General features: G+C 39.1%; 1 protein-coding gene across 1 annotated transcript in view; it reads left to right on the top strand.

Annotated features, from left to right (window-relative positions):
- The first annotated feature begins 62 nt into the window (after nucleotides 1-62).
- The window catches only part of LOC106891287 (teneurin-2-like), a 195,190-nt gene continuing 171,537 nt past the window's right edge, over nucleotides 63-23,715 (top strand). The window contains exon 1 of the mRNA XM_014947737.1: nucleotides 63-157. The gene's annotated coding sequence lies outside the window, so the exon portion shown is untranslated. The remainder of the gene's footprint in view (nucleotides 158-23,715) is intronic.

The raw sequence follows: 23,715 nt of genomic DNA, 5'->3' as shown, positions 1-23,715 counted from the left end.
GCTGCTCCAGTGCTCCGCTCCTCGGGGAGGGACGGGACGGGAGAGCGAAGGGAAGGGAAGGGGTGTCCCTCGTCAGTGAAGGAATCCGCACCGGTGCTAAGTTGTCTCCCGGAGGCGGTGTGAGGCGCTCGGGCTGCTCAACCTGCTGCTGCTGCCGGTAAATGCTCTTCACTTCTTACTCGCCTACATGCCGAGGGCTCTCCCGGAGCTGCCGCGGGTCTGTCTATGTAGGTCCCTTCCCTCCTGCCTGCCCCCCTCTCGCCTCCCCGTCGGTAATTGCGTTCCCGGAGTTGACAACTTGTGCTCCGCGTGTGCGGGAGCGGGCGGCGGGCGCTGCGCGTGCTGCAGCCCTTCCCTCCGCGCGCGGAGAGGTCATTAGTTGCGTGAGTTCCAGGGAAAGAGGATTCTCTGCCTCTGCAATAAGTGCTGCCGCTGCTCTCCTGCCCGTTAATTCTCAGCCGCGATCGCTGGTATTTCTTTTATTTTTCACGGTGTTTTAATGTGCTGCAGCCCTTCCCTCCGCGCGCGGAGAGGTCATTAGTTGCGTGAGTTCCAGGGAAAGAGGATTCTCTGCCTCTGCAATAAGTGCTGCCGCTGCTCTCCTGCCCGTTAATTCTCATCCGCGATCGCTGGTATTTCTTTTATTTTTCACGGTTGCCTCTGTTCTTTAAGCTGCTTCCTTATTATTATTTTATTTTTTTTTCCTTTTCCCCCTTTCTTCTGGGATTGAAGTACAATTTTTTTTTCCCCTCAGTTTTTGCCAACAATGTGGAAAGGTATCGCCTTTTCTGAAACTGTTGTCCACAGTGCGTCTGGGCTAAGAACTGACAGAAATAAGAGAAAGCAGGCATTTGTATTCTGAAAGGGAATTAAAAAAAAAAAAAAAAAAAAAAAAAGGCTGCTTTGCATCATTGCTGCAGATTTGCAGGAAGCAGTAAGGGACAATAATATTACGTTGTTTGCAAAGATAATAAACATAGAAGTGCTTTGCTGGTTCACATATAGCCCTGCGATTGAGCTGCTTCGAAATTGCACTTAATAATAAATTCATAGCCGTGGAGGGAGAGATTGCTGGCATGGATCGCATACATTGCTGAGACAATGTACCCACCTCTGCTAACACCACACCAAGTCCCTCTTAGCCCTTGCATGGAGTGGCAGTTTGACAAGATACTATTTTGTTTCTTGCATACACTCAAACTGAAATTTAAATAAGGTGGTTTAATGGATGCGGATGGAGCTCTTAACTCCTTATCTCTGAACCAGACTCCTTTTTCAACACTTCTTGTTAGGATGCTTGTCAATGCTAGTGTAAACATTTAGCTGTAGCAATTTCAGCTGATTTAATACTACGGATGTCTTAGTATGTGACTTTTATGCTTTGCTTTTTTAATTTTATTTCCATACTTAAGTGTTCTGTCCTTTTAAAAGGCTCAAAATGTAATGGCATGTATTGTCTCTGTGTGTGTATGTGTGTACATAAATATTTATATGTTTGTCTATACAATGTTTGGCTTGTACTTGTTTAAATTTACCAAACCTTGTATTATATGGAGAAAACAGGTATTATAATAGAATTGAAATGCAGGAACATGAGATTAAAGGGTACTTCGTTTATAATATTTAGTTGTATACTTAAAAGATGATAATAAGATAAAAGAAATTCAAAATGCATGCACTCTGGAGAAGTAAAGCCTAGAGGTAGTAGTAGTATTGTAGCAATTTAAGAAAATTAAGCTTGACTGAAACAGCACGGAATGCAAGCTGTCAATAAGTATGTGTAGTTATCTAACGTCCTCATAGAGCACTTTATGGAAGGCTGCTTAAAATCTGATGTATTTTAAAAAGTAGTCTTTGTTTGTTAAGTGCAGAGTTAATGATAAAGTAATATCACCTGTTAATATGGTTACTTTATGCAAGTTTAATAGCTAACCTTGGTTGTGCAGTCTCAAAGTTTTTCCTCAAACTTCAGAACAATTTAGAGAGGTGATTCTTTCTTCAAGATGTTTGAATTATCATTAAAATCATACTGATTTGAGAAACTGGTGAATTTCCACCTTATGGAACGATGACAGGTATTTTTCTACGGGCTTATGCAAGTGCAAGGTAAAGTGGATTTTTACAGGGGGGTGACAAGCTAAATATAGGTGGCTTTTTTTGCATTGTGAAGTTTTAAAATATATAAACCAGTGTATTTGGGCATCATTTTCCTGTGCATGGACAAATCAGTAACCAGGTTGATGATTAATTTAGCTTGGCCCATATGCTGAGATGTTTCAGTCGCTGAGTAATAAATAAGAACTATTCATATATTACACTGATATAGATTGTATGGTATTCAAAAAAACGGCTGTAAGGTCTGAGCTTTAACTCGTTTTGAGAGGAAAACTTTTTTAGCTGAGGTTTCTTACTGTCCTGGCAACATCCAAAAACTCACAGAAGTATTTTTTTCCAATTGTTAAGACAAGTTCGGCATATTAAAAAAAAGCCCAAGTTTTGATCCAGATAATCTGTTTGAATTTTTATTCTGCTTATTTTAAAAAAATTCCTGCTAAGACAATGCTTATATGAAAATAATAATCTTTTAATTCTCAATGTGCTTATTTTTTCATGTGGATAATGAAAGATAAAACAATTGTGTTTCTGTGTTATCAGATTTTAACTGTTTATGTAGCTTGGGGAAAATTAACACATGACCATCACTTGTGATGTTTTCCTCTAATTGAACTGTATTTTAATTTTTAATATTTTGTACTAAAAGTCAAAGAGCTGCATGAGAAAACAGAGGAGGCACTTTCTCTTGTTAGGTCACAGAGACTAACAGTGGTAGGAGCATTGGCTTGAGGGTGCTAATAGTTCTATTTCTTTGCCTTTTTAAAGAACGTTTTTATTTCTGAGAAATCTAGCAATACGCATATATCAATTTGTGATGTATTATGCTCATGGTTTTGGCATTTTCCTGTCAAATACTGTCATTTATGTTTCTGCAGTCAAAATTTCTTGTGAACAGTGTTACTGTTAGAGTAATGTTATGGTGTAAGCTGTATTTGTGATCTTGTGCTTCAAATTATTTAGAACAACATGGAAAAGGGAAAATGTTTGTTCAGTTCAGTCAAGGTCAATGTCTAGACTTTCTTGTCTGAGAGATCAAACTAAACTGAAGGTCAAATTAGATGGAGACAAAGCTCAAGCCACTGTTAGACCACTCAAGCCAATATACTGATGTTTGAAAAGCTGTTTGGTGTTTGTTTGCAGTTTACTGTGCATTTAATCCCTCAATCCTTAATGTTTTTGGCAAAAGGCACCAATAGGAGCAGCACCACTGAACTCCGTGCTGAAAGATAAGACCAAAAAATTACTGGACTGATCCTTTAAATAATAATAATCTTTTATATAAATAGATAGTCTAAAAAGTCTGTCCTTCCCCGCCCTCAATCTGTAACAGGAAATGCAACCTTAGAATATAAATTAAATTAATTTCTACTAAAGTGATTGATAAGAGATGTCTTAGTCCTGAGTTGCTTTTTCAGAAGGTTAGTATATAATGGAAATGGCAAGTTTTTTCCAGACTATTTTTTGTCTTTTAAACTATACTTTACGTATAATTTCACAAGGTCTTTATCAGGAGGAAGTAAGTATATAACACTTACTGTGGTACAATAGAAAAGAGAGTTTTTCTGGTAGTAAACATACGCAGAACTGGTCCATAGTTTCTGACCTGAGGCATCACATCTCGGAACCTTCATACCAACTGGTACTGATTCATCTTTCTAATTTCTTACTGCACAAAACAGATCCTGTGCAGTCACCTTTTAGTTTATGCAGGAGATCGAGTGCGAAATGACTCTGGCTGCATCAGGCCATTCCAACCACAGACCGGACTAAATTTGTGTCCTGGTCATCTCTGTAGCCTCAAAGAGCCCCTTGTTTTGATCCTTATTGATAGTCACTGAACTGAGTGGCTACAGCAACATGTACAGTGCTTTCTGCAATACAGTCTCATCTAATCCACGTACGGATTTAAAAATACTGTGGGGCATTCTCTGTTAGCTGAATTTTGTCTCACAATTATTGGTCTGCATTGGGATCTCATAATGCTGTTGAAGTCCAAATACATTGTCCTAAATCCACCTTGCTGACTAACTCAATATTATCAGATAGACTTTTCGGATAAGCAGCAAGCACGTTAAGCTTAGTTATTATTCATTTTTTATTATTTTTTAAATAGATTCTTTTTGGTTGAATTGATTGACATTCAGTGCCAAATCGTAATAAATTGTCTAGTTTCATGTTTATTGCTGAACATTAATAGCCTAGTAGTCACTCAAATAGGGATGTAATTGTAAGATTTTTAGCAAGAAGCTGCACAACGTTGAATTGCAAACTGAGGTTTAGCTGAGCAGGTTACGAGTGGATACATGATGCATATACTGCCTTACACCAGTGGCACTACTCGGACACCTCCTGGGGTAATAGTTAAGGAAACAACTGATCTTACATCACACTTCTTTCTTTAAATCAGGAACAGGTTTTGTAGAAGATAAGTTATATTGGCTGATGAATGGAAAGCAAATATGCACTGAGGTAGTGGGGTTTGGGGATTTTTTTTGTTTTGTGAGGGTTTTGGTTTTTTTGTTTTTTTTTTTTCTAATATATAATGCAAATGAAGTAGTAGTAATGCAGTTTAAGTAAGAACAAGATGTCACCCTTTTTGATTTTGGATAATAGAGTCATCATTCTAGATTTGTTCCTAAGGGACTTCTTTGGTATATGAATGCATACGTTTAGCCAAAACACTAACTGTAACCTCGGGACTACAGTGTGTGTTAAACTTGTGAAAAATATCAAGTAGCTGCTCTTGAAGGATTTTCATACTAGTTTGGGGCACGCTGTGGCTGCCTTTGTGTCTGTAGCAGGAGCATTTAAAGCTTTCAGCGGATCACAGTTCTCCAGATTTATCAGTTGTTTTCCAGCCCCCACAGACAAGGAAAGCACCAGGGACCATTCAAAAGGGTATGGGACCCTATCCGAATCATTAATGAACGTGTCAGTGCAACACTTTAAGAGTACGGAAGTAACTTCTATGTAAAGTCCTTCTGGAAGGTACTGTGTGGATCTGTGGAGAGGCAGCAGTTGCAGCTCGGTGCTGTACCTGTACCCTAGCTGTGTGTGCAGAGGGGGCACAGTCAGCAAGAGCAGCATAGAGCTTTATGCTGAGGTGCTATTTCGGGGAAGCAGTAGAAGAGGGAGGAACACAACTGTCTTCTCTTGCTTATCTTTGTTCATGTAAGGCTTTTGTGGGCACATTGACATCAGGTAGCATAAAGTTTTTGGGCCACGGTCTGGGAGACTCAGAGAAGCCTTTAGTGTGGATATGAGTCCAGGTCTGCCAAATTTTAGCATAGCACCTTAACATTGGAAGTCATCTTTTAACACCAGTGTGCATATGTACCAGAGCAAACGGAGGCATCTCCATGTGAGTACTTCTTTGGTAGCTACATAAGAATCTAAATGTCTCCTGGGAATTTTTACGTGTGTTCCCTTAACTCTGAACATGAAAATCTGTATTTTTCGAATTAATTTTTTTTTAGGGGAGAAAAATTAGAATGTTTAGGAAAGTAATTTTTCTTAAACTAAAGTAGTTAGGAGTGTTGGTTCTGTTGTGTTTTTCAATGGCTCTATACAGTGCTACAGGTAAACTATATTGTGGAAAATGTAAGTTTAAAGGGATGTAGATGAATAAATCTAAGTGGAAACTACAAATTCTGTTCTGAAGCTATTTTTACATAGTAGCATAGGGCTTACATGTAAACGCATGTAAAAACAGTAAAATATAGAAAGTCCTATTAAATGTGAACAAAAGATTTTTCCAAAGCTTTTTGCACGTATGGATTGTCTAGTGACTTTTCTAATACCTCTTTAAACCACAGCTATCTGTAGTGAAATAAGTTATCATAATAGTGTGCTCCAGCATTGTACTGCATTCTAAAAAAATGGTAAGCACCTTTTTCAATAAAAAAAAAAAGAGTATTTAGAAAGGCAGGATACGTGATATAGAAATGTAATGGTGACACTAGAGACAAGGCGTTTGATCTTGAAAAGTTTACTTGCTACGCATCTTGGCAATGTCGTAGGAAATGCTGCATTTGAATCGGAGTCTGGGGCAAAAATGAGGTGTTGGCTTTAGACCAATTGAAATAAAGAAGCAAAGTTAAATATTAGATGCATCATAGTTTGTAAAAATACATTCTCTAGGAAGGGATGTTACACACTTCACACTTGCAACATTAAATGAGTTTTTGAACCAAATTAAAACAAGTGGTACGCAACTTAATACACTTAAAGAATATTAAAATAAATAAACTTTCATTAATAGTGCTTATCAATGCACGCTGTTTGACTAGTTCTGCTGTCACTGTGTAGATACCTACTGTCACCATTACTGAAGAATTAGGTATTTAAAGAAAATAACTTTTCATCTTAGTTCGTGTTCACACGCGTGCAGGATTGAACGTGCATGTGTGCAGGTTCTTGGTATGTTTGGTCTTGGTTCTGTGCCCGGGGACATTCAGAAAGTCATGGTGTGTCAGGAGTATAGCCTGGAACACAGAACTGTCTCTTGAAGCGTGTTTTCTCATCTAGGCATTTCTTCTTATTTTCTCTACAGAGTTTTGACACCGAAAATGTTTTTATCGTTGTCTGTGGTTTTTGAGAGAGTGAGCTAGTTTTGCATGAGAACATCCACAAAAACATAAGCCCATAAAAGGACTGGAAAATAGTTTTCTCTTCCACTTCAACATAGCTGACTGGGCACTAACATCTAAAGGATTATTAATGAATCTCACAGAGAAATAATTGTTTTGGCCTACTCCTACCAGTCTTGAGGAAGTTTTATACGACTCCTGGTTTATAGGATTATATTTGAATGAGTTGAAACTTCATACTTGTAACTAGAGCTGTAAGTAAACACAACCATACTGTGAAAGTGGATCTTGTAACAGTTTGATTTGTCTGAGTGTTTATATTACATGTGTACAGTTACCTAAAACATGATTGAGTTTATATAAACATTCCTGTGACACGTGAAGGTCTGCTAGTAATGAAGATACAGAAAATTTCCATGGTGAATGGCTTCAATCAGTTCCTTCTGTTTTGGGAACACGTGGCCTAAATATCAACTAAAGAACTGGTAAATGCTGTTGAGGGAACTATAAATGTGTAGATCGCTATTGGAAGTGAAGCAGTAGAAGACAGATGTTTAAAGAAAGTTGACTGTTTAGAGATGAGTGGGTGCCTAGAAGATGATGAAAACTTCCTATTAGCTTTAATCACTTTAAGATCAATTTTTCATGTCCCTCTGGACTTTATCCTGCATCTGTAGCTGGGGAAAGTCCTTGAGAAAAAGACCTACATCTAGGTATTTCAGTTAAGGCACCTGAAATAAATGCATATATTTGGTGGTTAAGTCTTTCCAGGAAAGATTTATGAGAGGTAGACCATCAGGTAGACTAATAACGATCTAAAAAGCAAAGCCCAAAGATTCGTATATAGCCTTGGTCACAAAAGAAACTAAACCTTTTTTTTTTGTTGAGAAGTGAGCTGGCTATAGTTGTCTCCCTGCATAGAGACTAAACTAAGTCTTCTCCTTTTCCCTTTCTCTCCAGCTGTTTTTTGTGGGCACAGAGCAGTCTGGGAGAAAGTCTCTTAGTGCAGTGCTGAATTTGGAGGTCACAGCTTTATTAACCAGTACTGAAGTACATGGTATTCCAGTGCAGATCTTAGCTGTAGGTCCTGGCTACAGAATAAAGAATATCCTGCGTGACTGTCTTTCGGCTTTCCTACCTGAGAAGGGATGCTGACTGAAATCCAGAACATGGTCACCTTCTTTCTTCTGTGGGACCTACTTGAGGTTGAGAGATGAGGTGAGAGTGGAGCTGTACAGACCGTGTCTTTTCAGAAAATTGTGTCAGTGGCCAGGACCCATGCCTGAGTGGCTTTCTGTGCAGCAGAACTTGCTGCAGCATTTTTCTTGGGGATCTAAGTCACAATTGTTTCAGTAATCCTTCTAAATCATACCCTCTGGAAGGTGGAAATATCTTCATGATACTTAGACTGTTTTATCATTGTAGGGCAAAGGGGAGAGGTAGTTTCTTTCAGGTCACAACATTGATAACCAACATGCCTTCCATTGGTAACTTGTCTTACTGCCACAGAAAAAAGCTGAAATAGAAAATCTCCAGTGGATCACTATCATTGCACTCATCCTCTGGCTCCTTTTGGATCATTCCCTAGCAAGGTGCTACCTCCTGCTTCATGAGCCCGGCTACAAACTCCCCTCTTTCCCTCTGGGAATGAAAAGGCGGGGAGCAGGAGCATAATGCAGAAAAAGGTGGCCTGCATGTTGCCTCACCTGCCCTGTGGTGTGTCCTTTCTCATTCAAAAGCATGTTCATGACGTTTGGCTCCACCACTGCATCGCTGTTACTGGGGTGAGCGCCTACGAGACCTTGAGCCCTGCGCTCTGCTTTGGAGCAGTGGAGGGAAGGGCTGGCAGTTCTCCTGGTGTTGTGCTCCTTGTTGTATTACCAGTGAGGATTACTAACTAATGAGTTGAATGAGAAAGACCTTTCCCTTCACTTTCACAAGCAGCTGTCACTGCTGGAGAGAAGAAGTGGCGAGAGGTGAGAAGAACCTGTGGATTGCCTGTGGAGTATTTATTCTTCTATTGAAGCTCTAATTACCTAACTGAAACTCTTCTTCCATCTCTCCAGCAATCCCAGGGGCCTCCATAGGTTCCTCTAGTTCAGCTGGCATTCTATATCAGCTACCTCCAGGCTAAAATTGCCTTTCTTTTTCCTGCATTGTTACTTTAAAGGAACAGTAATCACTTCCCTCTGTGTTTCTCAAAGTGTCCAAAATACAAGCCCGTAATAGATTGCTCTTTTACCGAGCAGCTTATGCATTTCCTCAGCGCCTGTAACTCTTTGCCCATAGCCTTCATTGACTGCAAGTATTGGAGTTTATACATTGTCAGTTCTCTAGATCTTGAACTTAGCATGTATTACAAGATTAAGATTTTTAATTGTATCCCAGTTAGTTTTAGGCCAGCTTCTGGATCTTTTTTCTTTTCCTTTTGCAGAAGGGTGCTGGGGTAGGTAGAGCTGGGTTATTCTGCTTGCCTCAGCAGTGTTTTTGGGGAAAGTCAGAATTTGGGTTCTGTTGATACTCCCAACGTAGATGGTCAGTCCCTTTTCCCTTGATGATGCCATGCAAAGGAGACAGACCCATTGCTTGTTCATTCCCTTGCTTTTATAGAAAAGAAGCAGTATGAGGTATGGGGTTTACGTCTTTTGAACAGCTGCTCTGATTGCTGCTTTGTACTACCTTCATTTGCCAAAGATTTTCCATCTAGCCCTGGATACCAAAGTGTCTCTGATTACTGAAAATTTCCTGGCCCCTAGAACCAAGCGTTAGAAGTCCTATGTATTGTCAAACTGGGTTAGTCCTAGTAAGGCTGAAACCTGGTAGGTATTCCAAAAATCTCTAAGCAGTTGCCGTGAAAACTGGTAATTTGTCCCTAGGAATTGTAGAGTAGGAGTGTCTTCACATTTGCACTGTAACAGTACTTGGATACAGCGGCGGTTAAACCTGAATTGGCTATGGTTGAATATTAGAGACTGATCCTGTGAATAGCCATTGTTGTCCTGCTGGTGTTCCAGTGACTGTGTGTGAGAAAGGATCACCTGCTTAAGGCAAGCTCTGCTACAACGTGGTTTTCCCACTGTCCTCCATTTTCAGTTTGGTTTAATTGATGCATTTGAAAGAAGGATGCTTAAAAGATGGTGAGATGTCACTTCAGTTTTGCTAATGAAATGCTGTTTAGTACTTAGTAGGCCATAATATTGGCACAACAAAACCTATTATTTATAGCTAGCAAGTTTTATTTTTTCAAAATAAGCAGCAACAAACAAATATGTGAGCTTGAATTTGTGGCAGTTGAAGTTAGCAGTTGCCTCGCAATGATTGCAGTGACTTTGGATCAAACTTGCTACTTTTTTAGCTAGGTGGGGAGCCTAGATTTCTTTGTAAGTGTTTTTCTTTTAAAGAAAAAGACAAAAAAAAGATGGGCCCTGACACCAGACATTACCCAAACAATTTCAGAGGTTAAATTAAAAACAGTGCAATACTTGGTTTAACGTTGCTTTCCATTCAGGCAGTGCAAACAGAAGTAAAACCATGGGCTCTCCTAGTAGTTCAGGAGCACCTCTGTGTTACTCCATCTGTGTCTTGCCTTGTTTGCACAGAAAGAATACCGGGAGGCCCTGCAGGCTGGAGGGACTGTGCCCGGTGTGCTGTTCCCTGGATCCGGGTGGTGAGCTAGCAAAAATGGGGATTAAAATCTTTCTTCCTGTCTTCCTTCTCACTTCACTTATATGCTCTAAACTTAACTCCAGCACAGCTGTATTTTAAGCTTTGAGACATAAGCTCCATGACCAAGGGTTATTGGACTTGGTTCAGTCAGTTCATGAATATTTTGGAGTATAATTCCCCGGATTTATTATGAACAGGTCTGTCCATGTCAGAAGTCACGGTATGCATATCACTGGGTATTTTAAAATAATGTCAGGTGGTTGGATGGTGAATTTGTCACATTTATGCCATGATCCTAAAAGGAATATCTTTAGTTGGATGGTGGTACTTTTTCTCCCTTCCACCTTCCTTCCTCCCCTTTCCCTGCCCTGCTCCCCTCAGACATGACATTGATGGGGAGGGTTTTACAGGTATAGTTTGATGTTTGTAGTTGACTAATTTTCTTATTTCCAGAAGTTGTATGAATACTTGGTTCCAATTTCTCCTGTTGTGTATGAAATCTTATTTGTGGCTATTACCAGTACATTGTAGGTAAATGCTGAATGTTATAAATGAATGTTTATATCCACTTTGATTACTTTGGAAGTCCATGGAGCTGTTATTCATCTTCCCTACTAAGCAGTTACTCAACATATCAGTTTGCTTACATAGTAAATCTGTAATACCTTTTTGTATTACAGAAAACAATCCTTCCTTTAGTAGGGAAGCAGTGGTGCAGGATAAGCTAATGCACTGAAAAATAGGTTTATTCTCCTCTTCAAAAAAGGACTGTTGTGGTCCTATAGATGAGGATCTGGATCTGTTGCCTGTGAACAGCAGACAGAATTCTGCTGGGCAGTTCACCCTCTCAGCTTAAACACTGCACTTTCCTTCCAGACCTGCCATAGATTGATTTGGGAACTGGATTTACTGCCTGGAACATTTCCTTTTTGTGGAAGGATGCATGTCTTTAAGTTTACTAATTGTGCACCTTTTGCTGTCATGATTTTTTTTTCATTTATTGCAAATGTTTCAATTAGGAAGTGTTTTGGAAGATGATAGAAGTTGGATGAGGTTCCAGTAGTGTAGGAGGGAAAGAAAAATTAATCCAATTTTTAATTTCAGATAAACAGCTTTATTATAGAGGCTATCTTCTCCCTTTGTGATTAGTCTGAAAATGGACAAGAGTCTTTTGAAATCACTAAACGGGCAATATTATATTTGAAATATATAGTAGCTAGGTGGCCTGTTCTCTGATTGCTTTTAGCATGTTACCGGACCATATTCTTCTTTCAGCTACCAAGGTGGAGGTTTAGTACAGTAGTGAGTGCACAGTTTAGCCCTTCTCTTAAAACTTGTGCAAGACTGAAATGCTTTGGTGAGCAGGGCAGATGTGCCTCGCTGGTCACCATGACTGTGTCGTAAGGGGCAGAAGCACCTCTGCTTCTCCCGGATGAGAACTGGGGGGCAGCACTAAAACCTGGCTGTCATCTTGTTTCGCGTTTCCTTGATGGTTTTGAAGACCAGTGTTGACTAAAAGCTGAAATTCTGGAATATAAGAACTGAGCTTCTCTTAATCCTGGGGCACAACTCACCTGGAAAAGGCTACTCCAGTCATCCTATATGACCTAATCCATTATCCCTGTGGGTAATAGCATACAGTGGCTCACAGTGGAACACAGTGTCTCAATGGGAAGTGTGTTTTGGGGAAAACTAAGTTATACTTTGAAGCTACCTGCTTTTCTTTAGTGGTTTATTTATAGATGTCTGTAAGTCTGTTGTATACGAGTTACTCTAGACTTTGCAAGATGAATTTGCACAGTTTTATTAGCAGAAGGTAGCTTGTTTCACCATTAGACAGACTTTCCACCCCACCCCCAATCGTGTATGTGTGTGTTGCAGTTAAAGCTCCTTGCCAGGACTCTGGGGAAGACATTATACCTACATACAAAACATACCCACAAAGGAACTCTTAAGCTGGCTGCTCAATTCCTAGCTACTGCTTTAACAACCTCTAAGTTCTGTTCATCTTGGTTTTGAGGTCCACAGAACTTCTCCTCAGACCTTCTCATCTTTCTGTTTTCCCACCTCCTGGCAGGAATTCCAGCCCAGAAAGATTATTTCTTCTTTTCCACAGTTGACACAGTGCTTCACTTTGTGGCCTTTGTACAGCCATGCTCTCACTTAGGACTTCCTTAAAGCTGGAACTGCTTTCACAAAGAGAGATTGAGATTAGAAATCAGAGAAAACAAACAAAACCCAAACCCACAATCTCCTTTCAAATTATAACAATAGTAAAACATTGGAATAGTGTATCTGTGGAGGCTGTGCTATTGCAGTACAGACTAGACAAGCATCCCTCGAGGCTGATAGCATTACCTCTGATGCTGTCTTGCAGTTGGGGGACAGATGATATAACTTTGCAGTGGGCATCTCTCCCAGCTGTGTGTTTCTGCAGAGAACTGGACTAGCACTTTACAACAGAAAGGGGTGAATCTAAACAGATGTCTACCAAGAACCTTCCAACTATTTTCCAAGTATGTTTCTTAGAAATTTAATGTGTTTTTTAAGCTACTGACCTGGAATTTTGAGTTAGGACAACTGAAAACTTGGGTAATTTGAGAATAGAAAAAAATGGATTATAGCAGTTAACTGTTTAATCTCAAATAGCACTCTGTACATATCTATCTGTGAATGCGTGCATGTGCAAGGTTTTGCAGCTTGGATACAAAAATCCCTGTGATTACAAGATGGGGATATTGCGTTGTTTTTGTTAAACTGTCTTCCCCTTTTAAGGCATCTTGTCTAAGCAAGCCCTTAATGTATGGAAAGAGGGTAAGATCAAGAATAAGATAGCTCTTTCACTTAGCTGTTCTGTAAGTGCTGTAGCAACCTTTTAACTCCGTAGTTAAAATTTTGTACTAATAAGTATTTGTATATTCCAGGCAATTCATTTGTCATCACATATCCTAAGAATAGCACCCAAATAGCAAGTGAGACTGCATCAAGTACCATGTAAAGAAAATGAGCGTCCTTACTGGGCAAATGAACCTGAGAAATAAAAGCACAGAAAAGCAGACCATGCTTTAGATCGTACAGAAATACTGTGAGGAGAGGATAATAGGAGCAAAGTCTTCACGGTAGTCCCTAGAACGCACATGAAATAGAGGAAGATGAAAGATTTAAGCTATAATAGCTTTGTGAGGGAATGCCCTGCCTCTCTCCTTGTTTCCCTGTATTGCATCAGTACTGATCTTTTTAAATGTGGAAATAGGTGCCCTCTGTGACTACCACTGTATCAGCACTACAGAACGGCTCCTTGAACTCTGAATTCCATGGAGGTATCCCCAGATGCCCTAGATACTAGTGAGGCTTTCCCTAGAAAACAAAATGGTTCAGAAAAAATGACCAATCATCCAGGCTGGCATAACCTTCCTGCATGCTTTTATAATAAAAATTACAGTGGAATTAGCGAGTAAAATATTGAATATTGTCTCTATTAATGATATCCTTTGAAATTAATGGTAATGGTGATTCCCCAGTTTGGGGAATGTGGTAGTGGCTTTCTAGTGACTAATAGCTTCAGTCTGTAATCTAATAGATTTTTGCAACATGATAATGAAAAAAATTCAAATGAAGGTCAGATAGCAAATGTCTACTGAATCATTAGTTTTAAAAAACCATCAAACTTTGCAATAATTCTTTCAGGTTTTGTTAGGCAGGCTTTTTCACCCCTGACGGCAGAGCTGTGATCGTTACAGATATATCAGTGAATTTGTTGGAAGAACAGACCTAGCCTGTTAGGCTCTTGAAGAAGAGAACTGATGCTGCTTAGCTTGATGCATGATGTCAAAGCTCAGTTCAGTTTTCAGGCTTTAGGTGCAAAGGTGCTACTGAGCCCGACCATTAAAACAGGACGGTGCGCGATCTTGTTTTGCTGGTTTACTTTTGCTGGTTGAATACCCATCAGAGAGAACCCCATGGCATCATGCAGAGTGAATGTATCACTCTGGAAGTAGTAAATGCTTTCCACTGTATGTCTTTACAACAGATGCCTAAATCAGTTACTTGGTGATGCATGAGAATCTACATTTTAGAAAAAAGTTTGGTTTTGTGAGTTTGTAGATCTTTTTGTTTGGAGTGGTAGTTTTGTTGATTTGGGTTAGTGGATGAAGATTTTCTTGTTCCAGAGGTAGAGGACTTGTACAGGGGCAATGAAAGGAATGTGGCTTAGAACATCTTGTAAACACATTTCTAAATTGTGGCTAAAATCAAATGTGTTTTCTTTTTGTAGAATATTTTTTCTTAATTGCATTTGTAAATCATTCATCTGTATTTCATCAGCCAGTGATATTTCTGTATTAAGAGAATTTCCTTTAGCTACCTACAAAGTCATATAATTTTTTGGGGATATGGCATACTGATTCCTATTATGGCCCAGTATGTTAGCTACAAAACATTTATCTATGAAGCATTAGAAAACTGTGATTATTTCTCTGAGTGATAGAAAGTAAACACATAGTAAAAGTTAAAAAAAAAAATAGTCTCAAATCTTTGCGTATTGAAAAGAAAATGAAACTGCTTTTTCTTGTGAATCAGTAGTTTAAAGTGAGGGTAATACTACAAAAGTATAGTTCAAGTTAAGACTTGGCAGACAATCTCAAATAAAATCCTTGTTGCTCAGAACCTATTTTGGAGAAAGCACAACACCACATAGACTGTTATTTTGTTCCTGTGTTGAGATAAATTTGTTAAACTTTTGGAAGGATACGCATGTATACATATAACTACATCAAAAATGTAAGTGTGGAAAGTTCAGTTTCTGATTGCTGGTTCCATGAAGATGGAAGAGAAAGTCTGAAACAAATTCTTGTTAAGAGGAGGTATTTACCTATGGAATTATTATTAAATTAAACAATTCCTATCATGTCTGAGCTTTTTTTTGTTCCGAACTACTGTTTCCTAGTTTAAGATCTGTATGGGAAAGGAATACAGATACTGACATTTTTAAAAATCCTAAATATTCATCAGATATTAAAGGGTGTCTAATGACTGATCTAAAAAACCTTCTTTTCCATTCAGTATACTGGAGATGGGGGGGCTATGTAATATTTCGAAATTTAAGACCAAAATGTAGTATGGCACAAAGTACAATATAGTACTTGATTGTACTACACATGCATACTATTGTTTTAATATTCAATTTCTTAAAAACAAAGCAGGTTAGAACTGCTGTGGATATGAGTGTACCCCATTAGGTTATGTTTAGCTGCTGTAACGAAACTAGGCAAATAAATACATGCAGTCTGCAAGTCTTAAATAAATTTACTGTCAGAGAATTAAAGACCTCTTAAAGCTTTATTAATTTATTTTCTCATTTTCTAAAACATTTATATCTTTAATTTGCTTCTCTGTTACACTTTCACAATATGCATTTTTGGGGCAAAACCTATCCTAACAGGTTTCTCACACATCTTCAGCGTAGCGATTATTTCTGCGCGATGACTGTTAAATCCTTGATTATGTTGTGGGAAAAACATAATGAAGTTATCTAGCACTTCGTTTGAGAAGGAGTAGCTGTTGTGTTGTTAATGTGTTCAGTGTGGTGCATATGGAGCTTTCTGAAGCAAGATGTGAAGAAGGAAAGTCCTGTATTGTTCAGCTGCTGCAGTGAGGGTTACAGATTGGTAGCTGATGCTGGGTACCTGTGATTCCTGTGGCCATGCAGAATGGCTGCAGGTCAGAGTGCAGAGTTAATGGTCCTGCTGGCTCTGAACTGGTCATGGTCCTCATCTCTGTGATGTTTCTTCTCTGTGCTGCAGAAAACAGAACTTGTGTCTGAGCAGCTCACACGGCTTCCTAGTAGCCAAGGCATGTCAAAAGCAGTTGGATAACACGGTGTCCTCATCTAATATCTGCCTTTTGCTGGTGCAGCGTGAGCCAGGCACGGGTCTTGGCAGAACTGCCTGGGTCTGTTCTGTCTGACAGCAGGAGTCACTTTATTTTGGATTCTGTTGCCTTTATAATAGATGCCCATCATAAGAGAGTTGCCTTTATAATAGATGCCCATCATAAGAAAAGTGGCTGCCACGCTGCAGCTGGGGGTCTAGCCCTCTAGTGGGTGTCTGATGTGAGGTACTAAGTGAATGAATTCTGCTGATTCGGAAGGGTAGAAATTCTTAGATTTGTTATTGGAGTGAGTTGTTTTCTCCTCTCACTTGATGCAGTAGTGCTGTCCATCATTGTTTTATTGGTATGGTACCCTGTATGAGAAATTAAAGAGTGGATGCCTAATACCTGCAAACAGATTTTTCATTTTGTAATCTGTGACAGGCTGACAGAACATGAGAAAACGCGATGGCCTTTCTGCTTCAGACATATCTATCTGTCTAGGTGTGAGTACTTTGTCTGTGATAGCAGCCAGTGCAGGAAAAGTACATGTGATGGTTAGATACGGGTGGATATGCTTGTGCACCTCCAAATTAGATGTATAAAGTATTTTGGATGAGCCCCAAGGTCTGTTGTCACAGGTCTTTCCAGAACAATTTATGAACTTTTGTACCTGATCTCAATCTACTGGCACTTGGAATTCTGGGCTTTTCCAAGCTGTATGGAATAGTGAAGGAAAGTTCGTTCTGTTATTCTCGTTGCCGTATTCTCTGGGAGAGTCTTTCTATTTATTGTTTTTTCTTATGAAGTGAAATGAATAAACTCATGAAGTGAAATATTGAAGTCCAGATAGCCCTTCCACAACTGCAAATGCAAGCTTCCTGTTAGCCATGACTTCTCTCTCTCAGTAAGTTTAGCAAATACCATGAATGGACTTAAAAATCTAAGCTCACCTGCAGCCAACTCTTTGGATAGATCTGAAGAAAATGAGGTATTTCTTTAACCTGGCTACTTGCAAGTATCATCTAAAATTTGCATAATGAACCCATAATTTCAGAGGAGGTTGGTTGTAAAAGGTGGGTGGTTTATTACTTTGGTTAAAGGTGATGAAGTTCAGAAACAAAAAGTTACAAGAAATATGAATTCTGTGTGTGATTCAGACTGCAAGTACTACGGATTTCTTTCATTTTTTCACAGTTCACAGAAAACATATTCTCAAAGAGACTATTTCATAATACTTTAAAAAAAAAAAAAAAAAAAAGAAAAGAAAAAGGTATGATAGCTATATTGGATTTTTAAGTCAGCTTTGATTCCTGCCCTGCTGAATAGAAATGAGCAGCCTAATGTAGAGTCTTCAGAATGCTTAGCAAGTGGTGTTCAACACCTGGTGTTACATCTAAATATATGGAAAATAGCTCTGCCTCGCTCGAGGAAAATGGATTAAATCCAGTATTAAGTAAACCACTACAAGATCAGACTTTCCTGTCCTTTGTGTGTGAACCGTAGAGGCTGAGTCTACTACTTTCTTGTAAATTCTGTATTGTTTATTGTTTTCTGCAAGTCAGTAGTCTTAGATTTTTTTTTTTTTTTTTTTTTTTTTGCAAGCAGTGTTACCAGTGTATTAGTGTATTGCACTTTTAACGAGTATGTTGGTGAAAAGGAAGTAAGGCTGCATCTGGACCACTTCTTGGCAACTTGCATCCCTTTGATATCTAGGAACTGGAACGTTATGTTGAAGTGTTTTCTTTTATAGCCTGTGCTTTGTGGAGATCCATTAGTAACCCTCCATTTGGGATGGGCTGCTTCTGACTGTCCATCGAGCTCACCATTAATTGGAGGATATCTTTGTTTATGTGACTTGAATTCATACAGTATAAACGCCTTGGTGTTTTCAAGTCACTTTATTATGTACAATAACATTTTATTTCTCTCTTTAATGCTAACACTTCATTCTCTGCAGCTCTTTAATAGCACAGAGAAACAAAGTAGATGATGGTAGCACTTGCTGTCCTATTCTAGGTTGCATTCTCTTGCATGCTCAGGACTCTTCTCCAAAATTCTGATATAACTCGGGAGGAATTATTAATACGGTTTTTAAAACCTCAGAAAAATTTCTTGAGCTGCAGATGTCAACAGACAATTGCATTGTTTTCAGAAGGACAGATGCATATGCTCTTGCTATATACAAGGAAACTTTACCATTTAATCAATGGCAAAGTAAATATAAAAATGATTCACAAAATAGGAAACAAACAAGTACTTGTGATTTGACCAAGGAGGCTATGTTTTGGTACAGTCTCGTATGCATAATTTCGGAGAAACATAAGAGAAAAAGTTTCTCTTTGGGATTTCCTTCCCAGTATTTGTGAGACAGATGATCAAGAAGCTCCAGTTTCATGGTCTTGCTACACTTATTGTTGTAGAAGATTTAAAGGATTGCATCCCCATCTGGTCATTTGATGGAAACTTTTTGAAGCTTTAACAGTCAGTTTAGATTCTACAGCCCATTACAGCTTTGCGAGATCTTCCCCAGCATTATTGTGCTGTCTGATTGCGTCTGCATTTACTGGAGATTACAGCTGTGATTATATAACCAACAGATACAGGCAGATAGATAAAGATGAAAATCCTTTGTATTATTTGGCTTTGATTTTGTTTTGTTGTGGGTTGTTTTGTTTTGTTTTTCCCTCCCAGATTTGAGTTGAATATAGAAACTTGAGAGAAAGAATTAGTACACAGACTTGGGAAAAGAAAACAGTAAATTGCAGTTAGTAATCCTATAAATCAGGGTTCTTGAGAAGATATGTTGCCTTTATGATATATATTGGTGTATGTGTCTACACATACATATACGGAAAGGCTTACAATGCAGATGCCCTTGCTATGACCTCAATAATGATAGTAAGAGTATTTTTTCTATGAAATATTGATACTTTGTTAATTCTTAATTCTTCTCTGACCATTTTATTTGGGTGACGATGGTAGTGGTAAGTAGCTGTTTTGCAGTAGAAGGATTCAAACTTCATTAGCTAAATGCAATGCTATCTTCTTTGCCATCTTATTCTTTATGAAAGTAGGATTTTACAAACAGCAGCATTAATTACAATTAACGATAGCATTCTAATTTGTTGACTTTATTTATTCAGAACTCTATTAGTGTTAAACAATTAATGGTAAGTTGAACTTTAAAGTGGATAAGAACGTCATTCTAAGCTGTAATAGCTTAGTGGATGAGCATATTGTCCTAAATTGGCTTAGCTCCATCGTTAAATGGTTGCTGTATACAGTGCGCGTAATTATATGATGACTGAATGCTATTAAATGCATCACTCTTTAGGTACACATCACAATATGGTAGCAAATGTTTCTAAAAGTGCCAGTTATGAAAAATTGTTGTTTCAAGGGTTATCTTTAAGTGTTCACTGGATGAATTCTAGATCAATTTACAAAAATACACAGGTCAGAGGATTTTACTTATTACCTAAATCTGGTTTGCAGGTATGCTTGCTTTTTGGAAACATTACTTTTCATTTGTGCTGCTAGAAAAATTATTTTAGACTTTGCTCAATAGATTCATTCTCTTTCCCTGCACTTCCACTTCTGGAGGATTTGCATTCATAACGCATTTTTCCATTTAACATGCTTTATATTATAGTAGGAAATGGAGAAGAGAAATTGCCAGGCTGTTTAAAAATTCAAATAAATACTTGTTTGTCCTGTGAGTTACATTTGAATTCATACTTTTTTTTTTTTTTTCCCCAATCTGCTAAATGCGGTAAGGACACAATCCAATGATGAAGTAACCAGTTTTCTAAAATAAAAATATGCTAGCACACACACTTCAAAATAAATGTATGTAGGAAGGATATTTTCTCTTTACTTTTGCATTAATGTGTGTGGGAAGGATATTTTCTCCTTACTCTTGCATTACAACCAAATGCACACAGACTTATCTATTTATCTCTGTGTATTTATAAATATAGGCTCTTCCTTTCAGCCCCAGTAAGGCAGTGTATGTATGGGAGCAGTCCAAGGCAGCAGCAGTGTGACTGAAAACAGCTGGTGCGTCCCGGTTCTCCCACTTGCTCCCTGGAGAAGTAATATGTTGCTTATCTCCAGACAGTAGTTGATTATTTTCTCCTACGCGTTCCTTGGCTGTTAGTGGGTTCATGGACGAGACGAGGCAGAATCACAGCACCACGTGTCTCTCCTTAACTCCGAGAGAGGAAATAGTGTCCTTTGTAGTCAGTTCTTCCCCGTCAGAGAGCCAGCAGTAGCCTACACAGGAGAGTAACTAATTCATGCTCTCTGACCTTCTGCATGTAAAACAAGCAATATTATCATCCTCATTTGCACTTCTTTATTATTTACTGAAGTGATAAAATCAGAGGGCCACAGACAGGATTGAAGTGCTGTTGCCTTGGGTTCTGTGTGTGTGGAGACTGGCAGCAGTGACCAGGAGGATGCGGTTTCAGCACTGATCTGACAGACCCCCGAGGGGCTCAGGTGTGCTCCCTGCTGCCTCGCCTGCTGCCCCCGTGCCATGGTGCTTCACCCCCGCACTCCGCGCTGCTCTGCCTGCTCTCCTCTCCCCTGGGTCTGCAGGGCTCTTGCACGGGCACCGTCAGCCTCCGGTTTCATGGATTACCCTGTGGAATATCATGTACCAGGGAGTTAAGAGGTGTCTTACCTCCTGCCTCATTTCATAGACTGGCACAGCCTAGAGAGGGGATTACTTTGTGTTTAACCTGCTGTCTTGAAAGTGGCCTTAGATCAGGTCAGGCAAGGGACAAAATGCCAACTCAAAGTAGTTGCAGCATCCAAATGAAACAACACAAATGTCGCTGCAAAGGATATAAGTGAGGAAAGAGATCCTTGAACACATTTTAATGAAATAAATTCAGGAAGTTCTCCCTCGCCTTCCTATTGTCAGTTGACCTGCAGGTTTTCCTGGCACACTCTTCTTTAGCATCCGGCATGTCTTAAAAATGCCTGTTGCAAAGAACAACTTCTTGGTGAAATACATCACTTGCTGCCAATACTGGTGTGAGGTCCTTAACCTTAAAGAAGAAAGCTGTTTTCTTTCTCTCCAAAATTAGTTTATTCCTTATACCAGAAAATAGTGCAGCTGTTCTTACAAATTGATGGGGTTTGTAACTTTCTTGAAGATCCCGGTCTGATACTCCCTGTTTTGTTCCCTGTATTTACCTGCTGGTTGGTGATTCCTCCCTTCCCCTTTTGGTGATTGAACGTATGTTTCCCAGCATGAACTCTCTTGGTTTTTTTTTTTTTTCCTGAATTTAATATTTCTGTGTCTATTCATCTTTAAACAAGCAGAGTTGATAGAAATGTCAGAAGTGGGTGAGTGTAGGTGGCTCATTACTGGCTCCAGATTGAGACTGAGCACCATGATAATCACCATTTTGTGGACACCAGAGGCTTGGAGCAATTGACCTCCATCATCTCGCTTTCAGTGGTATAGAAATGTGGGGTTTCAGAGGTGATCCAGAAGCATAAACCAAACCAGTGGGTCTAAATTAATTGCAACTTTAAATGACACCTTTTCAAATTTTCTTTTTAATCTGACTCTTCCTAGACTTTGTTAAGCCCCTAACCAGAGTACTGTGTCAGTGTGACTAATGATATTGAACATCATCTTTACCATTGTGGTTAAATTGGTTATTATGAAGCTGTTTGAACAGATCACCCTAGCTATGACTGCATTTACACTCTTTTTTCCAGTGGTCTATGAAGACCACCTTCAATTAGCAATCAGTTTTTGTCAGGGTTTTAGTGCATTTTTTTGTCTCTCTGTTTACAAGTGGCACCAAGAGCCCTGCTTTTCCTTCTGCCATGTATAGCATATTATATAAGAAGTTATGCTTGAGGCTTAAGATTGAGCTGGTTTTGCCACATCACAAGTATTTTGTGGTCCACACCCAGTCTGTGTTGATCCAGAGTCAGTCCTGGGTTCTCTGGGTTTGTTTTTGGGTGGAAAGGCAGGCTAGATGTGGCATCATGACCCCGCACTCCTTTATTGCATAAGAGGGAGAACTAAGCGTGTGTGCTCGGAGGGAACAGATGTGGACAGTTAATTCTGTTGCCCTGACCAAGTGATTAAGGGAATTAAACCTGGCCCATTCCATTATGCTGAGTGTCCTTACACCCACTCCTGTTCAGAAGCAAAATGCTGCTTAAAGTGAAGAGTTATTGAGAAGCAGAGCACAAAACAAACATTATCAATCACAGATGTGACATCTAACCTCTGTGCCTAAACGCACGCCTTTATGAATACGAGATTCCATCGCTGTGACCAATTGAATTAGACTATTCAAAAAAAGAATAGTGTGAGACACCCATTTGAGTTGTGCTTTGTGATTAGATTTCATGAAAATTGCATCTATTAAAAAGGGCCAGGGTAGTAAATGCGCACAGAAAAATTACAGTATGTTTTCTCTATAGTGTTGGGATATATTTTGTTACTGGCTTTAAAGAGTATTGCTCTACACTTTTCTATCAAGCTTTGCCCTAGGGTGATGGTTTAGAATTTTTAATTTAACTTTGTCTGTCATGACAAATGTAGAGAACTAGACAGCTGGGAAATTGTAAAAGTAGGTTTAAAAGGGAATTATCGAGTCCCTCCACTCCAGTGGATTTAGCAAACCAAATTTTACAAGAACACTGTCGATTATGCTTGCAGAAGTAAGAGTAAGATTTTATTTGTAAAATATGGCCATGCTAATCATTACTAATTTTTCATAATTAAAGGACCATAATGTTCCAGAACTGCTCTCCTGTAACATTAGTGGAAGATTAAAGATGGGCTGCAACCTTGAACTTGAAGTTTCAAGTTCAATGTTTTGAACTTTGTATAATGTAGTAAATAGAAAAGGAAAGGTTACCGAGAGTTGATTGGGTTTATCAAGACCTGAAAAGATATTAGTTAAAACTTAAATTCCAGTAACTGGGTAATGTATGAGGCACTCCTATTTATTGGGATAGAAGATTGACATACTCGGCCAAAAATAGATGAAAGGGAGGAAAAGGGTGAAAGTGGATGGCAGATAAGTTCAGAAGCAGTACTTCATAAAGAATTTTAGCTTTCCCATCAGAAGAGAGTGTGCTGGGGTGTTTCTGCCGTACCACACCCTTGGACGGATCCTGTGCCATCTGTAAAGGCAAGAGTTCAACTTTTGTAGCCGCTTCAGGCAGGTAGGCGTTCAAGGAATGTGATGGTTCAAGAAAAGCACAGTGGCCTTTCCTACTTCAAGTCAAAATCTGTGAGGATGCAAAACTACTGTTACGTCTTTACCCTCTCCTTCAAAGCCTCCTGCCTATAGGTGAGGGCAAGAAAAGACAGATATGCTCTTCTCTCTCTTCCTTATGTTCTCTGCTTCTCTCAAGGAAAAATCCGAGTCCAACCCCATGAGTTTCTGAAGCAGTAGCTGCAGCATAAAAATTAAATTGCTAAACGTCC

The sequence above is a fragment of the Calidris pugnax genome, unplaced genomic scaffold, assembly GCF_001431845.1.
Source record: "Calidris pugnax isolate Ruff unplaced genomic scaffold, ASM143184v1 scaffold27, whole genome shotgun sequence".
In the NCBI taxonomy this organism is placed as follows: Eukaryota; Metazoa; Chordata; class Aves; order Charadriiformes; family Scolopacidae; genus Calidris; species Calidris pugnax.
The sequence above is the reverse complement of the archived record's forward strand: the minus strand, read 5'-3'. Positions and strand labels throughout refer to the sequence as shown.